Source organism: Arvicanthis niloticus, chromosome 13 (genome assembly GCF_011762505.2).
Source record: "Arvicanthis niloticus isolate mArvNil1 chromosome 13, mArvNil1.pat.X, whole genome shotgun sequence".
NCBI classification, from domain to species: domain Eukaryota; kingdom Metazoa; phylum Chordata; class Mammalia; order Rodentia; family Muridae; genus Arvicanthis; species Arvicanthis niloticus.
The window spans coordinates 3,620,058-3,640,800 of NC_047670.1; the positions used below are offsets into that span (position 1 = coordinate 3,620,058).

General features: G+C 34.0%; 1 protein-coding gene across 6 annotated transcripts in view; it reads right to left on the bottom strand.

The window, feature by feature from the left end:
- Nucleotides 1–20,743, bottom strand: part of Ralyl (RALY RNA binding protein like) — a 677,304-nt gene that overhangs the window by 303,913 nt on the left and 352,648 nt on the right. The gene's annotated exons all lie outside the window — the stretch shown is intronic.

Genomic DNA, 20,743 nt, shown 5'->3' on the forward strand with positions numbered 1-20,743 from the left:
GAAACAACAGTATTAAAATATAATACAACTTTAGAGAGAATAATCACATGAAGTGCGTGGAACACCTTTCTATATTTACAATATATCTGGGTAATTTTTTAATGCAGAAATGCAAATTAGAAGTAACTAGCAGTATTCCTACAAAAGACTGGCTCTGAAGGCAGCAGTGGGAGGGAAGAGTCTATTTTTGGCAGTAGGCATACAGAGGGCCATCGCTGTATTTGGCACAAACCTCACAGTTGCATCAGGAATAATCTTGGATGTACTGATGGCATGTGGTACCTGCTGTGTGTTGCATTTATAGACGAGCGTTAGGATCAATTAAGGTAAATATAAGAAAGCCTAAAATAGAAATCCTGTATTGGCTGCTTATAAGCCACGTGATATAAATGACATCTTACTTTCAAACAATGCAAAATAAAATGGTATTGTAAATAAGGCCTAGAAACACTATCATTAGATATCTGAGCAGCTTTGATGACAGTTGTACCATTACGAGAAGGTCACTTACAGAAGTACAAACATTCATTTCATTCCCAAAAGGAACAAGAAACTGAGTGACTTCTTCATTTAATTCCTTGTTTCCACAATGTTATTCAGTTACTCCTTCTATGTTCATAAATTAAAATCAAATAAGTAGAAAACTCCAGGTAGAGGGTAACACTATTATAGAAAGTTAAAAGGAGAGAGGGAGGGAGAGAAGAAAGAAGAAAGAAAAAGAAAGAAAGAAGAAAAGCAGCTCTAGATCCTATGGTAAAATTTATGTACTATGGGTGCACAAATTTTATCTTTATGAGCGGCCATTTAGCAGATTTGGATAAAGGACAGTGACCCACACAGATAATGCATGAAACTATAACAACAGGATCATATCTTTAGTTGCAGTGCTAGTATTCATCTGTGTCACAGAAATGTGATTCATTATTTATTTCAGTTTTTTTAAATAAAGGAAGATGCACTTCTCGCTTGCTAGGTCAGGAAACATGATGGTTCTTTCTGTGGCTCACCTGGGTTAGGAGTTATTTGTTCTGCTCTGTTCCTTGGTTCTCATTCACATACAGAAAAGGCCTTTTATTTCATGATCCAAGTTAAATCTTATTCCAGAACAAGGGTCTAGCCTTTTTCTTGTATTTTGTTCTGACTATCTGAAGACTTTTTCTTCCATATATAGCAGTAGTAATTATATAATGTGCACTTATCCATTTATCTGAGAATTGCTTATTAGGCTCTAATTATATTTTAGAGATGCTGATTTAGAGTGTACTTTTTTCCTGAGTGTTTGCTAGATGACTATAAGGTATTCTTTCTTATACCATATTACACAAAAATGTATGAGTAAGCATACAACTATGGCATCTTAATTCTGTTTTTTATTACAGAAATTATTAAAAATGTTTTTAGATGTACCAGTTGAGGACAGGCACCTCATAATCAAGTTGATCTCTGCATTATAGCTTATTATGGTTTTCTATAATCATATTTCATTGCTTCAAAGAGAAGCTATTTTGATGTGGGTGAGATAGGTTGATGTGAGCTACTAATCTCTGGGTATATGGTTTAGAATGTAGTCTGTGATTATATGAGTCAAGTATCTTAGTAAGCATTTTTTACTGCTATGAAGAAACACCATGACCATGGCAAACCTTATAAAAGAAAATATGTAATCAGGTCTGGATAATAGTTCAAATTTGTTGTCATTATGGTTGGCATGCATGCACACATAGTGTTGGAGAAGAAACAAAATTCCATCTAGATCAGCAAAGGGCAGGAATAGAGAATCACACTGGGCATAGTTTGAGCTTTTAAAACCTAAAAGCCTATCCCCAGTAATCACACTTCCTCTAACAGGAACATACCGACTCTTACAAAACCATACCTCCAAATAGTACCACTGTCTATGTGTCTATGGATACCATTTTCATTCAAACCACCACATATAGTAAAGTGGCAGTACATTTATTTCAAAGATCCATCCCCAGAGTCATTGGCTAGAACTCCTGAACTTGAGTTCAGGATACACCTTGGATACATCTTGGAAGAGAGAGAAGAGAGTTTAAAATCTAAAGCACCAGGAAGTATGCTGTGAGACTGTATCTCTTAGAAATGATATTCATTTCCTAGGAATCTTAAGTAGCTCTACCAAGAGACAAAGAAATAAGGGTAACTAAGAACTGATGAGGAGAGTCATGCACAGGGATGAGATTCTTAAAATATTTTCCAACCTAAATGGTCAACCTTTAAATCATATGCATACAAGCAACACTGAATAAAAGAGCAGGTTGAGTTTATGTATTTATGTATTTATAAATATATATAACATAATAACAATTGAAGAAAAAGATACCATGAATTTGAGAGAGACAGAGAGAGAGAGAGAGAGAGAGAGCACATGGAAGGCTTGAGGGAAAGAAGTAAAAAAGGAATTATGTAAGGTTATTTTAATTAATTTATATATATAATATATATATATATATATATATATATATATATATATATATATATATATATATATTTGCCTCTCCTCACTGTGAGAACAGGCAGGTGTGGTGCTGATAATCCAAAATTATTAGTCTTAGTTTTTACACAAATCATATGTTCAATTGCTAATTATTCACCAGATAAATGGAAATAAGAGAAGATTTAGGAGTGCTTAGAGAAAGAATACATTTGATAACTAAGCTGAGGTCTATAAATGCTCTACTGAAAGTTGTCAGTAAACTTAAAAGCTCTGGAAAATTCTGAAACAATCTTCATGGACAAGTGGCACCAAAGTGTTACTATTAGAGAAACACCATTGATAGCCATGTAAAAAAAAAACCAAATGAATTGAGGCAATTCATTGCAACAAATTGAAGGAGAGAGATCTATTAAGAGCCTACAGTGCTACAAGGAAGGAACAATCAGACTCAGGGTAATTACAGATCACAAAAATTTTTCGTCCTACCACTAAGAAAAGATGAAAATGTAGAGATGTTTGAAATTTAGATATTTGACTCAGGCAAAGGAGTACACAAAATGGCAAATGCTGAATGTTTTGAAGTTGGAGTGGTTTTTGGGTGTCTTTTAGGCTAGAGTTCACTAGGAATGCCAAGAAGTACAGGTTTAATAGCCAAATGCATATGATATCACAGTGAAGGTGATGTTTACTCTGATACTGCATGTTTCTGTAGACAAGAAATCAACAAGCTAATTTGAAGCCAAAACACTAAGAAATTGAATGTAGAAGACAATGTAACAGGAAAAGAAAAAATCCTGGGAAATGCAATTATTTAAAAAAATATAATTATGTAACACAAAGCTAAATAATCAATTAATCAATTAGTATGTAAGGCTAAACTGAAAATAGTTTAAGAGCAAGAAGATGGGAGCAGCATCGGTAGCTTATGTTGCACATACATTTTGATGTTGATATTTTGTTCAATAGCAAAGGACAGAAAAACTTTCTAATTAATCAAAAATACTCGGGATTTAGTTCCCTTTAGCAGTAGGTATAGATGAAGACAGATAGATGCTAGATCTCTTAAATAATTCAATAATTCTTCTAAGGTAAGCTCAATCTCTGTCTGTCTGTCTCTTCCCTGTCCTCCCCTCCTTTTACTCTCTTCTGTATTGCAAATTGCTTGCAGCAATCGAAGCCACTGCTTTTGTGTCTAAGACAGAAAAGAGTTGCACTCAGCAACCCAAGTCTGATCTATGTGTGATGTGCTGTAAATCCTGTAATAGACTCTTAGACATAGGAATGCTGAGAAAATGGGAATTTCAGCTCACTGTGAACCACCTCTGGTACAGCTTTAGACATAGTTTCAAGTTATCTGTCTCTGTCACTCTTCCTGGACTTTGTATCTTTTTAGTAAATAGTATAACTTTGAGAACTTGACCAATATTCTGTCTATCAGATAATTTTCTTCATCTATATTCTTTCCCTACAAAATGGGATTATCTTGTTACAAGATAATGATAGATTATATAGAGCCCAATTACATAAAATCAAGCGATAGTTGCTATTAATTAGTATTGAGATCCAGGCTGTCTGTCTGTCTGTCTTGCTTTTTGTCTCTCTGTGTCTGTCTCTCTGTGTGTCTCTGTCTCTGTCTGTCTGTCTGTCTCTTTCCCCCCTCTCTTTGTGTGTGTGTGTGTGTGTGTGTGTGTGTGTGTGTGTGTGTGTTCTGTAGTGCTGTAGTGCTCTGGATACATCTAGAGTTTTACATGCTTAACTTGAAAAATATTCAGTGAAAGAATTTCATTTTATGTGTCTTTGCATGTCTAAGATTTTTGTAAACTTTGCTGTATATACTGTACCATGTCATCAAGTGTTTTCTGAATGCTTGGGAAGGTTAAAGTGCTTGATTGTTATTGGTGTTGGCTAACAACACTATTATGTAAATAATTGAACATAAAGTATTAACATACTAAATCTAATTCCTTTCGCAAACAAGTGGACATGTCTCCAATGTTTATTTCCAGTGCCAAATTGCAAGTGTGTCAGGTCAGATTCATGTTAATCCTAGCAATATATTTTGTTTTGGAGAAACATAATTATAGAAGAAAGTCTTCAAAATTCTTTCCTCATTTCTCAGGCCATTCAGACCATCTTGGCAAAGGTATCTCTTAACAGATAGGCTAATCACAGTATCCCAATGGCAGGCATACTTAGACTGAGGAATCTGGAAGGAGAGCTGTGGCCATCACAGGAGAAGGTTTATTCGGAAACCCAGCCTTGCTTTACCTACCACCTTAAAGGTAGACCTGATGTGTAGTCTAGAAAAGCTCAGTCAGAAATAAGAGAAAGTAAACAGAAGTATAGCTGAGAAAGTCTCATGTAACCAAAAAATATAGGATACTAGTCTACACTCTGTGTATGGTTTTTTTTTTTTTTTTTTTTTTTATAAAAAGCAGAACAAAACAAACAGAGAAACTCTTCACACACTGAAGAGATTCTATAGTTTGGCAGAATTTGGTAGAAGAAGAGAATTAAACTTTATGAATATAAAATGATTTCTGCTTAATGGTGAGAAAGTAATTAAAAGTTCAGTAGTTTACAATCTCTTGTATTTACTTATGTTATTTCCATATATTCTTAGTTTTGGTTGAACATCCTCATAATTCTTTCTCTCCCATACCACTTTGTGGCTTAAATCTTTCTTTTCTCAGTATGTTAGCTTTAAATTTCATACTACAGGTGCTCTACTATCCTCTCTTCCTCATAAAGAATCAAGTTTATATAAAAATTGAAGAAATTAAATAATGTTAATCTTTATTATTGTTATTTTATTATTATCATTTTATCATCATTTTGTTTATATTTATTATTTCTTTAATTTTTTTGAGATTATAACATGAAATACTTTTTTACTCCCCTTATTCCCTATAAACTCTTTCAAAATTAATGACCATTAATTTTCCATTAATTATTGTTGATATTATTTTTAATCTTATATAAAGTTCTAAGTAGATATTTTAAATGCTATTAGTCTACTCAAATATTTCACCCAAGTATTTTAATTTATTTAATACATAATTGCAGTTTCATTAGTAAGTATAAGAGTGAAAGCCATTAAGATAAACAAGTAAAACTCTTTTTAAGTTATTAGAGATTCTGAGTCCAGAGCTTATTCTAATCAAACAAACATTCTTGTGTTAGAATTTTACAAAATTTTATAAAATAATCTTTTAATAAGACTGCAAAATAATTTTGGTTTGAGACAGTGTTAGTTATTATCTTACTGAGACAAAACACTTAAAACTTAAGGAGGTAAGGTTTATTTGGACTCACACTTTTGAAGAAATCTTCATCTTTATGGTGGGCAGGTATGAACATGTGAGTGGCTTCGTTTATGGTGCTGTGAGGTGGTAATTTGTTCACATGGTTACTGATGGAAACCAGAGAGCTAAAACAAAGCCAGTAACTGCTCTAACCTTCAAAGGAAGGCCTCAAGTTACATGCTTCATTCAGTGACACTACATATCTTAAACAATCCAAAACCTTAAAAATAGTCCTCCAAGTTTGGGACCAAATATTCAGAATAGAAGTCTCCAGGGCATATATCAGAGTCAAACACCAACCAAGATCTACAAACACTCATTGCATGAGATCACTTTAATTTTCTCTAAGGAAACAGAGATATTTAAGGAAGAGAAATGTGTATGATTCCAGAAAAATAACGGAGAGCAAGATAGAACATAGTACCACGGCAAAAGTCTGCATGTTGTACCAGGCTCAGGAGGCAGAGGTTCTGATGTTGTGCCTGGGACTCAGTTTATTTTGCAGATGGTGAAGTACTAAGGACAGATTTTGAGTAGAAAGCAGTGTGGTCATTTCAATGGTTCAAGACATGATAAATTTCTTTTAGAATTATCTGCGACACATTTAGGGCTTTGAAGACCTTTAGTCTCTGTTCTCATCCATGATCTATATACTATTAGAGAACTAAATTCACAGGCCACATGCAAACAAATGATGGTAGCTTTGTATAAATAAGACTTCATTCACAGACATTGGTACTTTGTGTTATTTTAACATCACAAAACATTATTATTCTTAGAATATGTGAAAATTAATATTTGTTTGTGTGCTACAAAAGACTACAGCTAATATATTTGACTCAAGATGTAATTGGCTATTGTTCCTTGTATATGAATCTCTATGACCAAATCTCAAGAATATGGTTTTGAAGATACAAAATTGGAGTCATATTTAATGACACGATTTCTACCACTCAGTGGTGCTTTATAAAAATATTTGTCTTTTCTTTCTATCTTGATCTTCATGAACACATTCTAATTTCTTATTTAAATAATTTATATTCTTTTAGATTTGCATTTACGGTCATACTTTAATTTTGGTTTAAAGTCTCTTGTGGTTTTTTTAATTATTTATTTTATATTCCATTTTGTTCCCATGCTCCTTCTTTAATAACAAAGACTCATCCCCTTTCTGTATCTCTCACATCAGGAAGAGCTCTCTAGTTGCTTTACACAAATCAAGCCCCAAGGAAAAATAGGCCTTGGACAAGTAAGAGAAAATCTGTGAAGAAAAAATTGCAAGTCAAGCCACAAATTCTTTTCTATTTACACAACAATGTAAGTGAGAATTATTCTTGGGAATTGAGAGGAGAAAAAAACAGTCTGTAGGTATTAAACTGTCACTTGGAGAAAAACAAGATATCCAGGGAAATATAAATCAAACCATGTTCTATAATTTGGGTTGAGTTAGTTTTACTGATACTCATGTTCCCACAATGTTTGGCCACAAGGGAAGTAGAAATAATCAAAGAGTTAATTAAGGCCAATAAATTTAAGGTTACTCAAATTAGAATTTATCTGTAATGGCCAGGCATATCTTTAAAAAAGGAGAAAAGGTGTTGTTTGTTTAACAAAATTGTTGATCCAAACCCTACTAGACTAATAGCTTCAATTCTGTCTCAGTGTGATTCAGGGGAACTTACTTGATGATTTTCCAGGGAGACATGGTTTTCAAAAACCTGCAGTAGCTGAGCAAAACCTACACAATGGAAAAAGCCAAAATACAGACCAACTGACATACAGAAAATGATAAGCATACTAAGAAGCACATTGTAAGTGTTGAGATCAGACATACAAGTGGATGGTCAAAAAATGCTAATACCCACTCTACTAAAATCTCAGCATATCAAAATAAAAATAGCTTGTTGATACCTATCTTTTATTCCTTTATTGAGCCTTAGTAAATGAAATTGAAACTTCAAATATTGTACTTTTATACTTAATATTTTTATTTATTTCATGGTAATAGATTAGGATTTATTAGGTAATGTGATTTCTTATGTAAGAAATTCTCTGGAAGAGTTGGAAATGCACTGATCTATGGATATAGTAAATATCTCTTTTAGAGTAATTTTATTTCTATATTCCTTTAGCAGAATAATTGTAGTAAGGTTTGCACTATGGATCATGACATCTCTACCGTTAGGTTTGGGTCACTTTCACAGTGTGAAGAATGGGTTGAATCTCACAGAATGGGCATTAATTCCATTTTTTAAAAAGTAGTTGGTTGCTCCATAACATTTGCGCTACTGTTACACCAATATGTCTTCAAGCCCTGATTACAGGTAGGAGGGTTTATAGTTGGGTGACATTGATGATTCAGTTTCTTCTCTGGTAGTGTCCACATACCTACCAATAACATGAATGCTTATCTGTAGGTGTGAAGCTTCTGATTGGGAACCAGATAAGTTGAAACATGCTCAACCACATATGCAAGCACTGTCTTCAGAAATATGGCCTGACTGCTGGATTGTAGAAAGTAATCAATAGGTTTTGCAATCTGTAGTCTTGGGAGGATCTGTCAGAGGAACAGCTAACAATTTAACAAGATGTAATCCATTTCTGGAAAAAAAAAAAAAGGTTCCACTCATAACTAAGAAGCCATTTTCAACTTGTGCCTCCTGAGATCCTGAGAAATGAAAAATCAGGGGTCTGTTTTGTATTATTTTGTTTTATTTTTCTGAATATAGAATCACTGGTCTATTAACCATACTCTGAGTGCTGAAGAAGCATTGTCCAACATAAATTGGACTCTATGCTTGTTTGTGTGTGTGTTTGATTTAATTTTCCAGTTTTTCTGTCTTAGTTATTTTTTGTTTACCTATTTTAATCTTTGTTTTTGTTGAGACAAGTGTGTGTGTGTGAGAGAGAGAGAGAGACAGACAGAGACAGAGAGAGACAGAGACAGAGAAAGACAGAGAGAAAGAGAGACAAATAAAGAATAAAGAAGTTGGGTGAGTAGGGAGATGTGTAAAATCTCTAAGGAGTTGTAGAAAGGAAAGATTATGATCAAAATATTCTGTATAAAAATTTGTAATAAAAATAAGTTTTTGATGAGAAAATTCACATTACTGTGTCTAAAACAAATAAATATTTTCAGAATGCAAAATGAGAGAATGAAAATTTAAAAACTAGAATCAGTGTGTCAATATGAATGATAGAATTCTTTCTGGTTGCTTTTTGAAAAGAGAAACAAGGCATTAAGCTATCCATCTAGGTTTCTATATTTAACATGTTATACTGAAAACCCAGGACCTAATGAGCTCAGTGATTTTCTCATAAAACATCTGAATTCATTTACAGGATTTTGTACTTATACTGTGCCAAATGCCCCAATGTTTCCTGATATTAGATTGATATACCAATGTGTATCAATCACAACACTCAGTACATTTTTTAGAATGCTTAATAAGATCTCAGTTTTGATTTTTTTTTTTTTTTTTTTGTTTCTCTGACTGGGTATTCCAATCAAACTTTGTAAAACTACATGTTAAGATTCAATTTTGTAACACCTACACATACCCCATCAAAGATGTAGAAATGAAATCTTTAAAAAGTTAGTAGGATGAGCCCTAATCCAGTATGAGAAGCACATTGTTAAGGACACACACACACACACACACACACACACACACACACACACACACACACACAACTGCGGGGGACACTGTGTGTCACAGGAAGGAAATAGTTTGTGCATCTTCCTGAATGTACCAGCCTAGAAACACACCAGGCACTGCAAGCAGCAGATTCTTCTTCCAAGACTTGGAAAAGGGCAATTCTACTAGAACCTTAATTTCTAACCTTTAGAACTGTGAGGAAATATATTTCTTTTGTAAACCACCCAGTTTGATGTACAGTGTTAGAACAGTTCTTGAAAACTGACATAGTGCCTGAAGATGACATGTCTGACATATAAAATAAATTTACTGTGGCCTCACCTTCTTTCTAGAGACCTTATTTCACCTTGGGGAGTCAGATTTATAGGACCACAGCATTCTCAATTATGCTATTGTGAAACTAATGCTTTTATTGCATAACTTTATTTTATCATTTAAATGAAATGGATTAATAAAATATAAATATCTATTGAATGCAAGCCTTTCTTTACAGAAAATAAAACATTTAGGAGTGTGTTTCTTTATGTAGCGTGGTCAAGGAGAAATATTAATAGGAGTGAAGTTTCTGGGGTATATTTAAAAGAGGTATTTTTATTTTCAGAACCTCACTTTTATAACTCTCTGCCTAAGCGGGGAATAGCAAAATTATTTTCTTCCATGGGATGAGAACAGGGGAATGCCATAATATCAGAGAGACTAAAAGATGAGGGTATCATAATATTTAAGTCACTGTTTTCTGTTAACTATGACTTCATTTTGGTCCCAATATGTTAGTTACCATCTTGTTTGTTAGTTCCCCATCTTTTACTCTCTCTATTCAAAGTACACAGCTAAGGAAAGCAGCTTATTTGGGAACAATCCATTTGGATCTTTGGGATTCTACAACTTTTAGCATATGAGGTTCATGATAGGTTCTTAAGAGTGTTGGTACATCCTATCATGAAAGTTGTGGGACTCTGCTAACATCCTGTTTTATTTTTATTTAGTTCAAGATGTAAATGAGGGCTTCCACATTTTATACTTATGATCTTCACCAAAGGCTAATTCAATGGTGTTTACCTGCCTTGAACTCAGATCCTCTAAGTAGCTTTTCTTAAGTAGTCATTATAGTAATGGATATGGCTGACCAATGCAACAACAGATGTATCCCGATGTTCTTTGTACAAATACAATACATCCTCACTTAGAAAGACAAAAGTAAACCATTGATAATGGCTAGAAAGAAATGTCAGTTGTCTTCAAAACTATGGTCCCTGAGAGGCTACCCATGTGTCAGTAGATGGCCTTACATCCATATACACACAGACAATGCTAAGTCTGCTCAGTAGTTTTCAAAACAGAGAAAGTTAAGATAGAAATAAAGTACTGAAGGAATAGAAGAAGAGCTAGAGAGCAGGAGAGTAGATTTGATCCAAACACATTATACACATGTGTAAAAGCTCAAACAATAAAAAGTACTGAGGCTTCTATCAGAAAAAAACACACACATAATAAAACCAGAAGTATTTAAAGCAATGCCATCATGTTGTTTTAAAAGATTTTAAGCTTCCTTTTGAGATTTTTTAGCATTCTAGAAAAAAATTAAACATCCAGATTTACCTTGTTTCACCATAAATTTACAGAAGAGCACAATTACTTTTTTTAATCAATGCTCTATCAATAACTAAGACAAAGTCTATACTTACATAGTATATGTGTATATAGCACTGATAATTTTAAAAGCTAAGTCTAAGAAAAATTATAGTTATATCTTTAATTAAGTAATATGAGTTCTACATTATGCACCCATGGATGGAGTGTTTTGGCTATGAATTCAAACTTTTGTGCATATACATAAACTTTGTGAAAATTAATACACCTTGACAAAATGGATATTCTTGAGTTATCTACCACTCATAATTACATCACTAGACTTATAATTTCTTATTAAAGAAACTTCTTATTGTTTTTCATGCTGAAAAAGAGTTTCTGACCTACTTTAAGTATATAGGACACTATCAGACAATGTCAAATTTTTCAGATATGATTTCTTTCACTCTTTTATGGCATTTGATCAACTGGCCATTATTAAACATAGATAAAGGTTACATTTCTTTTACCCGTGTATGGGTAACAGTTCTGAAGATTGATAAGTACTAAGTTAAGGACATGAGCAATCTTATACCTGGTAAGGAATTCTTTTCTGCTATATAATGGTATATCTTGGTGTGTTCTCAAATGGTTAAAGGAGCTGGAGATTCCTTATCCAGCTCTTTTATAGGTGCAATTATCTATAAACCTAATTATTTTCTTCAAAGCTTGATGACAATATCATCACATTGAAGAATATTGTTTGTTTTGCTGTTTAGGTAGGGTCACCCTACACAGTCTGAAATTTGCTTCTGACACTCACTATGTAGATCAGGATTACATCAAACTCATCTTGAACTTGGGATTTTCTTGACTCAGTTTAAAATGCTAGGATTACAGATGTGTGCTGTCATACCTGGCTGCGAATTATGTTTAGTACAAGTTTTGGAAAGACGTATTCAGAAGAAAGCAAATAGGATGAACAAGTTTCACATGCCACATGTGGTTAGCAGAATCCCAGTGTAAGGACAGGCAATACATCCATGTTCATAGTCTGTTTCTCTGTTCTAGATCCTTTACACTCATTGAGTATATTATGGAAGAACTATATAAAATATATATGGAAATATATATTTATTAGGAAAAGCAAAACTATCAGAATCATAGATGATAAGAAAACAGAAAATCTGGGGAAAAAATAATCTACCCCAAAGTACAAGCTTGTGTGTAAAGCTATATCCTAAACTTATTTTTGTATCTAAGAGTTGAAATATAAATCTCATCAGCACTACCTTATTTTATACACATGGTGAATCTGGAAGGAGCTGATGGCACCAAGCAGGAAGGATGAGGATGAAGTGGAATTGACTGAAGTAAGTAGTACCGTAGGGAGCCATTGAGCTTTCCTTGCAACATCACTGTGCTAGCGCCACCGTGTTATAGAAAATGCATCACAGGAGTTCCACAGGTCTCTGGAAATTTTTGCTAAGTTTTCATTACAACAATATTATTTAAAATTAATAAGAGATTTGCTTAATTACTCTTGCTGAAAAAGGTGAGTGCAATCTAAATAAATATATGTGAAAATTTCCATGACAAGTTTGTAATTAGTTTCAAAGGCTGGACTTCTCGTGATATTCTGGTTTGATCAGGGTGGTATAGTCATGCAAGAAGCATGTCTCAGAAATCTTAAACATATATTGTAGCATTCACATATATATATATATATATATATATATATATATATATATATATATGTATATTTGCTGATTTTTCATTTTTCCCTTTTTTGGTCATTTATTCTCAATACCGTGGTAGAACTCATATGTGTTGTATATAAAACAACTGCATTATCAACTGCTATAGTACAAAATTAATATTAAGCCACATAGAAGAAACCAAATATTGAAAAGTCAAGGCTTCTAGACTCTACAATAGAAGAAAAGCTGAAGAATTCCAGTTTCTCATTTAATAGATTTCACTATACTGAAAATAATAAGGCATGAAGCTCTGTAGTTAATTAGAGAGATAGAAGTCAAATGTTATACAAATGATACACTCTGTAGCAATCATAAAATCAGAAGAAAACTTAAAGTCCCATCATCATCACTTTCAGACACGAGTTCAGAAATGCTTTATGTGAGCAAATTTATTAAAGGACTTGTGCAGCTGTCACCTGGGAGGATTCAAACATCCACCTTGCAAAGCAGCCACTCTGAAATTTGAGAGCTATGTGTCTGGACATGCTATTCTTAAATGAAATCCCTCAGTTTCTTCTGCCTGGTTCTGACTATCCTTCCTCAGGAGTACTCTGCAAACACTAGGCAACATCTTCACAACAGTGAATGCTTATGTACTCATTTCCCAGCCCATCTCCTTATGCCACATTTGAAGGAATGGTCATTTTAGTTAAATAAACAGATTTTAAACACCCTAGTTGTATATGATGTTACTGATTTTTTAATCTTGAACTACAGCATTTTGAAATACGTTTTAGTGTTAATCTTGTGTTATGGAAATGGCAAGGTTCCAGTATCAAACTCTGATCCTAAGATATCCTACAGAAGGTACTGAATTAGTTTTTACAGTTAAATTCTGAACCAACAGTATGTATATGGATTATGGTTGCTGACTGAGGAACCATTGCAAGCCAACTTCATAGCCTTTGCAGTCCCTTCTATAGATGTTGTAATCCTCTGATATTTCTCTTTTTCTATTTTAGGGGCAATAAGAAATTCATTATCTCATGTCTTTTTTTGAAAATCTGAGTTATGAATAGTTTATATCTTCAAATGTGCAGAGGACAGAAATTAAACGGCGCAGAGTTCTTTGTAGTTAATGGTAATCTATGGTCACTGGAGCTAAAGAGCTTTTGCATGCCCTCTTCACAGCTCTTAGTAATTAGATCCTCTCATTAGAACATGATCCATTCATCACTTTCAATGTACAGATAATGAGATGACTGATGTCTTTGTCACAGGCTACATGATATAGAGAGATTATATATGACTTTTTAATAATTTAACAGAAAAAAAAACTGTCTACATTTCTTCCACAGTCATCTGTTTCTTCTCTTTTGGTATACTTATTTTTTTCAAAATTGGTATAGAGAATTTGTTTCATTAACTCTCTGGTTCAGGCACTGTTAAGGACATCAGTTAAACAGAATTAATTATATAATTGGGCTCTTAGCTATGAATTTGGAAAATAAGACATAATTTTAGCAATTTCAAAATGCTTTTGATGCTTTAGATGTTCTATAATTTGATATATATATATATATATATATATATATATATATATATATATATATTTCCACGAGCCAATTTTATTAGTATTTCATAAATTACATAAAGGATGTGCAACAATATATTCCATATATAATTTCCATATTGTTGGTAAAATTTACCAAAAAATTTATAATCAGAAGCTTATTTTATATAAATCTATTAGTATAACTAGCTATTTTTTAAATTAGGGTTAAGCTTGCATTCTGTAATTAGCGTTTTTAGCAGTCTGAAAGTAATAGGATTCAAAGAAAAGAATAGTTTATTTCTCTAATCTTCTCATTCAAGGTGTCCTGGAGACCATCCCTTTCAGACTGTTGAAATAAATTTCCACAAGATACTCCACTTTTTTAATGCTTCAAACAAGCCTCGAAGTAATGAAAAGTAGCATGCAAAGAAGAGCAAAGCCACCTCCCAGTGGTTAACAGCTCCAGGCTTGAGGAAGTCTGAAGCCACGCTTTTTTCCAGAGACTTGTACCTCTTTCCACTTCATTTAAGTATGTCACTGGGACTCCAGAACCCCAGTTGTGAAGGCATAGTTTTGTTGTTAAATTCCTCCAATTCTCTCTTCTGACTTTTGCCATTTCTCAGGCAAAGGTTGTTCAAGTTAAGTTTGAGATGAAGCTGTCAGTCATCTGCAGCTACAGCTCTGCTGTTTCCACTTGGACAGTGCCTCTGACCCTCTGCAACCACTAGCTATTTTTTTGAAGCAGAATTATATTTTCTTCATAGGCACCTACTATGGTGTAGCCTAGTTCTTGTACATGAATTATGTATACCCTAGAGCACTACGTATTTCTGTCACCCACCACTACTGGCAACTTTTATCTCCTTGACTTCTTGAACTCTAAACACTAATACTCTCCAGTGCAGGTGTGGAGACATGGCTGTTGTCCTCCTTAGTTCTGCATTTCTTTTGAGCACAAAAGCTAGTGACTTCGGAGAACTGTGGCAAGATGAAGTGGGCATACGGCAAGTATGAGGTACAAATGTCCTTGCAGAATCCTGCCTGAAATATAACTGCTGTTTTTTCCACATTCTTTTACTCAGCAAGATACCAACATGGAAGAGCCATGCCACACTGGATCTTTAAGGAGAACTTGACTTGAAAGAGATTATGTAGGTGGAGGAGGTACCGATATCTCTCACATTTTGTGAGGTGTTTGGGGCTAGTCAATATCCCAATATTCTTTAGAAAATAGCATTGTTATGAATATGTGGCTATCCTTTACAGGGGTTGATAGAAAGCTGAGAGCTGAAGAGCAACCATGAATTCAGATCTTCTGTCCAGATTGTAGATACTCAGAATCTATTGTCAGTATCAGAGTTTCAGCAGCTACATGAAAATAGTAATCAGAACACTGCAGATCATTGTGGATTTCCTGGAAAATCCTCAGCCTTTGATGTGGAAACTTAAGGCTTTTTGAAAGTTCATTGCATGGTGTTTTGCTGCAGCAAACACATGAAGGAAACACAGGTACGAAGACTCATGAAGGAATGTTTCACTGAAGCAGACCCAGGAGAAAGGATGTTTTGATAAAGCAAGCATGTGAAAGGACAGATGATAAAAGATTCTTTGCTAATGACATACATGTACAAGTCTGCCTTACATTGTGTGGTTGAGCTACATTTGTCACAATGCCGTGGATCGAAATGCACCAAAAGAACTTCTGGTGTTATACTATAGTTTTTGCCACTTTCAAGAAAGAAATCATGCAACTAAATGATATATGGGAAATTCTTCAACAAGAGTAAGATTTTACTCAAATGGCAGAAGCTTTTACTCCATTGCATTATTAACTGGAATGTACATTAGTTAGAAATTGCTGGAATGTTGAGGTGTGAGCTGGAGCCTCACTTTGGGTGGCCAAAAATGTTGCAGCCCTCTCCACTCCATGCTTGGAGGCCACTGTTTCCTGGCCCAAGCTGCTCCAGTCCACCCGTCAGGGTTCAGCAAGAGAGAGAGTGAGGACAGACTCAAAGAATGGAGACCAGACAGAGTGTGATTCAATCCTGTTTATTCTTCAGTCTCTCTTCCTAGTCCAAGTCCCAAGTCTTGGGTTCCTAGTTCCTAGTTCCTAGTTATACTCCTCCTAGTTCTTAGTTGTACTCCTTTTTGTTCCCTTCTGAGTGTCTAATGTCTACTTCTACTCCTAGTGTCTGAATCTCTGTTACTCCAAATTGTTCTCTCCAAATTGTTCTCTAAAGTGTCTTATTCTCTCTTTTATATGTCTCACTTCTAAACCATGCCTTTTGGTCACGCCTTTAATCATGCCCTTAGGTCTTGTCTCTAAATCTGATCTCTAAATCACACTCTTAAGTCACACACCTTTAATCTCACACACCTTTAATTTCCCACACCCAAGGAAAGTCCTGGGTATCTAAAGCAAGATGTTATCAGAGTGTGCTCAGCTGTTGTAGGCTATTGTAATCAAAGTCTCATGTCAGGGTATATGGCTCAAGATGGCTGCAAAGCTGATAGCCGCGTTATTGACATGATATGGGTCTTCATGGATATATGCCTTTGTTGTGTTCAGAACATATATTCAAAATTAGAAAAAAAGCCCCTCTTTGTTTTATATAACAGTAGCTGCATATAAATTCAACCAGATGAAGTTAACCAACTTTAATATCTGATTACAGTTATTGGAAGGTAGAACTATGTTTAAACATGCATGAAGAGAAAATCCATTAGCAATTTAATAACCAGTAGAAAATGCTCCAGTTTATTGGAATTCACACATGAAAATTTTTGATGAAGCTCTGTTGTACATTAAAGTAAGAATCAGTCAGGTAAGCAGACAACTATATTTACAATTTATTTAGCTACAAATACTTTCAATAGATGCCTAGTGAACTGTGATATGAATCTATACTTTACTATTACAATAACATACATGCACTTCTGAAAGCATATTTAGAGATTTGCATGGAAACACAGATACTTGTATACATTGGTGAAAACTGATCCTCCTGTATTTGAGGGGGTTCTATACCTCTACATGGCTTGCATGAAGCTTTAGGAGAATCCACATGCAGTAGTTAACATGATGAGACACCTACGTATCCAGTTGGATCATTCTAATCAAACATAGTGATTAACTCAGTGACAGGTATAACACTTAGATCACTCTCACATACAATGATAATCTTCATATTAACACATACCAAAACTAAGCTAGAATATTTAGCATCTCTATTCATTATAATAGGTAAATGTTAAAAATTTGTGCTAAAATTTCAGGAAAACATGTATAAATTCTTTGTTTATTATGTACCAGACACAATGACTCATACTTTATATTAATAAATTCACTTAATATCATTAATCTCATGTTTTGGAATTAATCTTATTTTTATTAGATTAAAGCAGAGGGTGAAAAAATTCAAGTAATGTAATAAAGTAAAAAAAAATGTTGAAGTCAGGGAAATTGGATTTAAATGATTTATCATTCTTATAACAGTCCTCTAAGATACTTTTTAAAAATTATTGAACATTCTCAGTTTGCTAATGCCTCTACAAGGCTCTTTCTATGTCTTGCCAATATAAATCCTTGAAGCAATACCTGTGCATGCAGTAGGCTTTATGTGAGTGCAGTAGACTTCCATGTAAAAATGAAATCTCTAAGTTATGTCTAAGGACAATTAACATTTATATGGCATTAAGATAGTCAAAACAAGAGAATTTGTAAGTTCATTAAATAATGAGTAAACAAGTATGATGAAAGTAAACTATAAACTATGATAGTACTTAGCTACCCATTTAGCTATTGATGAACTGAAATGCTAGATGAGCATCAAAATGTTCTGTAAGGAAAATGCACAAAAAAGTTCCAAAACTCAAAAAATATGAAAACCTTAATGATGTTTTATTACGTGCTTAACAATTGAAATGAAAACATGTTTAATATCACTTCAACAGCTTTGTATGGATTTTTGTTAAAATGGTAAGTATTTAGGTAGTAGATTAAATGAAATGCCATATAAACATTATTTATCTAATATAATCTTACTTATTTTTCTTAGACTATCTAGCTCTCTGACTTACATCTTTATGGAAAAGCACTAGGTTGAACTCACATGGGTCTAGGAAAGTTATTAGAAATGAATGAAATAATAAAGGAAAGAATAAAATGAATACTCGTCACCTGAAATTTCAAAATTATGAAAAGCAAGGAGACTAATTTTAGTTGATCCAATTATTTCTCTATTGCAAGTGGTTCAAATATGTCTTTCAATTGTTTTTTTTTTTTTATTTCAAATTAGGTAGGGAAAAGCTTGATGTTGGAAACATTATATATGGAAGAGCTGATAGCATCCTACGAGGTACCAAATTTCAGCCAAATAAGGGCATTTTCTTTACTATATTTTATTTTTTTGTTGTTTAGAATAATAATTTTTAAAATATATTATTTTATGTTTACACTAAAATATTAGATAACAATATCTTCCATGTACTTTTAGTTTTATTTGTTTTACATTTATTTGCTTTATTACCTTTTTCTTATTTTTATAGCTTATTTTTCTGCCATTTAAAGCAAAGAATAGGTTAGTAAAAATCCATGAAGTTGTATGATCTTTGGACAAATTTCAACACTTTAAGACATTAATATATTTTTAAAAGACGACTGAAAAATTATTAAATCAATTTAAAATCCATGGCTAGGGAAGTCACAGACCCTAGAGGAAAACCTATTGATTTTTTTTTTCTAAATAGCTGTTTTCCAATTGCCTTGTAAATATTTATGTCAATAGCCACGGGCTTTTGCAGCTCATATTCTTGGTCAGAGAAGCATCTCATTGCAGAGGTAGTGTTTAAAGCAGATCTGCATTAACTTTTCAGCCTTACGTGGGACCTCGAATTCAAGATACACTCAACACTCAGGAACCATCTCTAAAGAGGAAGCAGAAAGAATGTTATCCTGAAGATGGGTCGAATATCCTGCAGGCATGACATGACTGTGTCCACATGAAGGGGCATCTATGGTTATCTAGACAAGATGAAGCTAAAGTTAAAAATTCCAGCAGTCATGATTTCAACTATGTCATCCTTTAGTTAAGGAATGACTAACAGTTGGTGGCTGTGGGAAGAATAAGAGTAAGTTTTCTTTATGCGTATAGCTTCCTGAATTATGAGTAGGTTCCTGAATTCCAATGTCCTAATGCATATGGTCTTATTTGACTCAGTGGGTTATATAATATAACATTAAATACCTGAATAAAAATAATAAAAATCAGCTGGAGGTTGACATGTGGGGTTCAGGCAGAAGTTGCAGTAGGCATTAGGGGTTGATAACATTGAGATATGTTGCACACATGCATGAAAGTTTTAAAAAATAAAGTTAAAATTAAAAGCAAGTAAGTTATTATTTCAGTAAAATTGTAGCAGTGTTTCTATTAAAGATTGAGCTGTTCCTGTAAACTCAGATTAGCCTACAATTAGGTGTTTCAATTCCTAATCTATGTTCTGACCACAGGTTATTTTCTTCTCCCATCAGCTGACACATCCATCCTTCATTGCCTAACATTCCTCTGTCTGTTTTAATTCTAGACTTCACTGCACCTGCCAGGCTGCTACAGAGCTGTCACTGGGCTCATCTGAAAAGCCTGACATTTAGCCTTTCCTCCTCAGCTTCAGTCAATCAACCATTTTAACTTAGTGGATGTACCTTGCAAAAGAAGTGATAGTGTCAGTCAGACTAAAAAGAAAGAGACTGACTGTTTCCTTCCCTGGAGGAAGTATGTAATTATGCCAAGTGCAACTGTTGCCTTGCTTGTCTGATGGCCTTACCTTCAGATGTTCTCCTCGGAAAGACCTGAAACCTGTCAGATAACAGCCGTGTGAAGCATTTGGTGTCACCTTTGGGAAAACACCTGTCAGCTTTTATGTACAGTCACACATTCAGTGAAAGAGAAGAAAAAAGGTGGTAGAATTGCTTTGAGGAAAAAGAACCAGGAACTAGAAAGCACACTGACCAGGAGTGCTACCTATGACTACGAAAAGACCACAGTCTACAGTAGTGTGAAGGTGTCCTTGAGGTTTGAGGGTTAGGCAAGTAAAATCTATCTGTGGAAAGGTCAGATGTTACTTCCACAGCAACCACAGAAGGGTTAGAATTTAACTTTATGCCAGGCATTGTCTCAAACTGAATCTACCATCTATTATCTCTTTATGTACACACACACACACACACACACACACACACACACACACACACCACATTGAAATACATGCCTTGACAAGAAATGCTATGAAGTAGAAGGTGTGATTGCCTTTGTTTTATATATAGGTAAATGATGTGGGACCAAGGCTACATGGAAAAACAAATATTAGATCCCCTTCAAGCTGCCTCTGGGGACCATGAAGTGTCCACAGGCATTGCTTCTGTCAACCTGAAGAAGAAGGGTGCATCTTGAGACATCAGTTTGGGTCACAAATCAAACACATCTGCCATTCAAATTCAG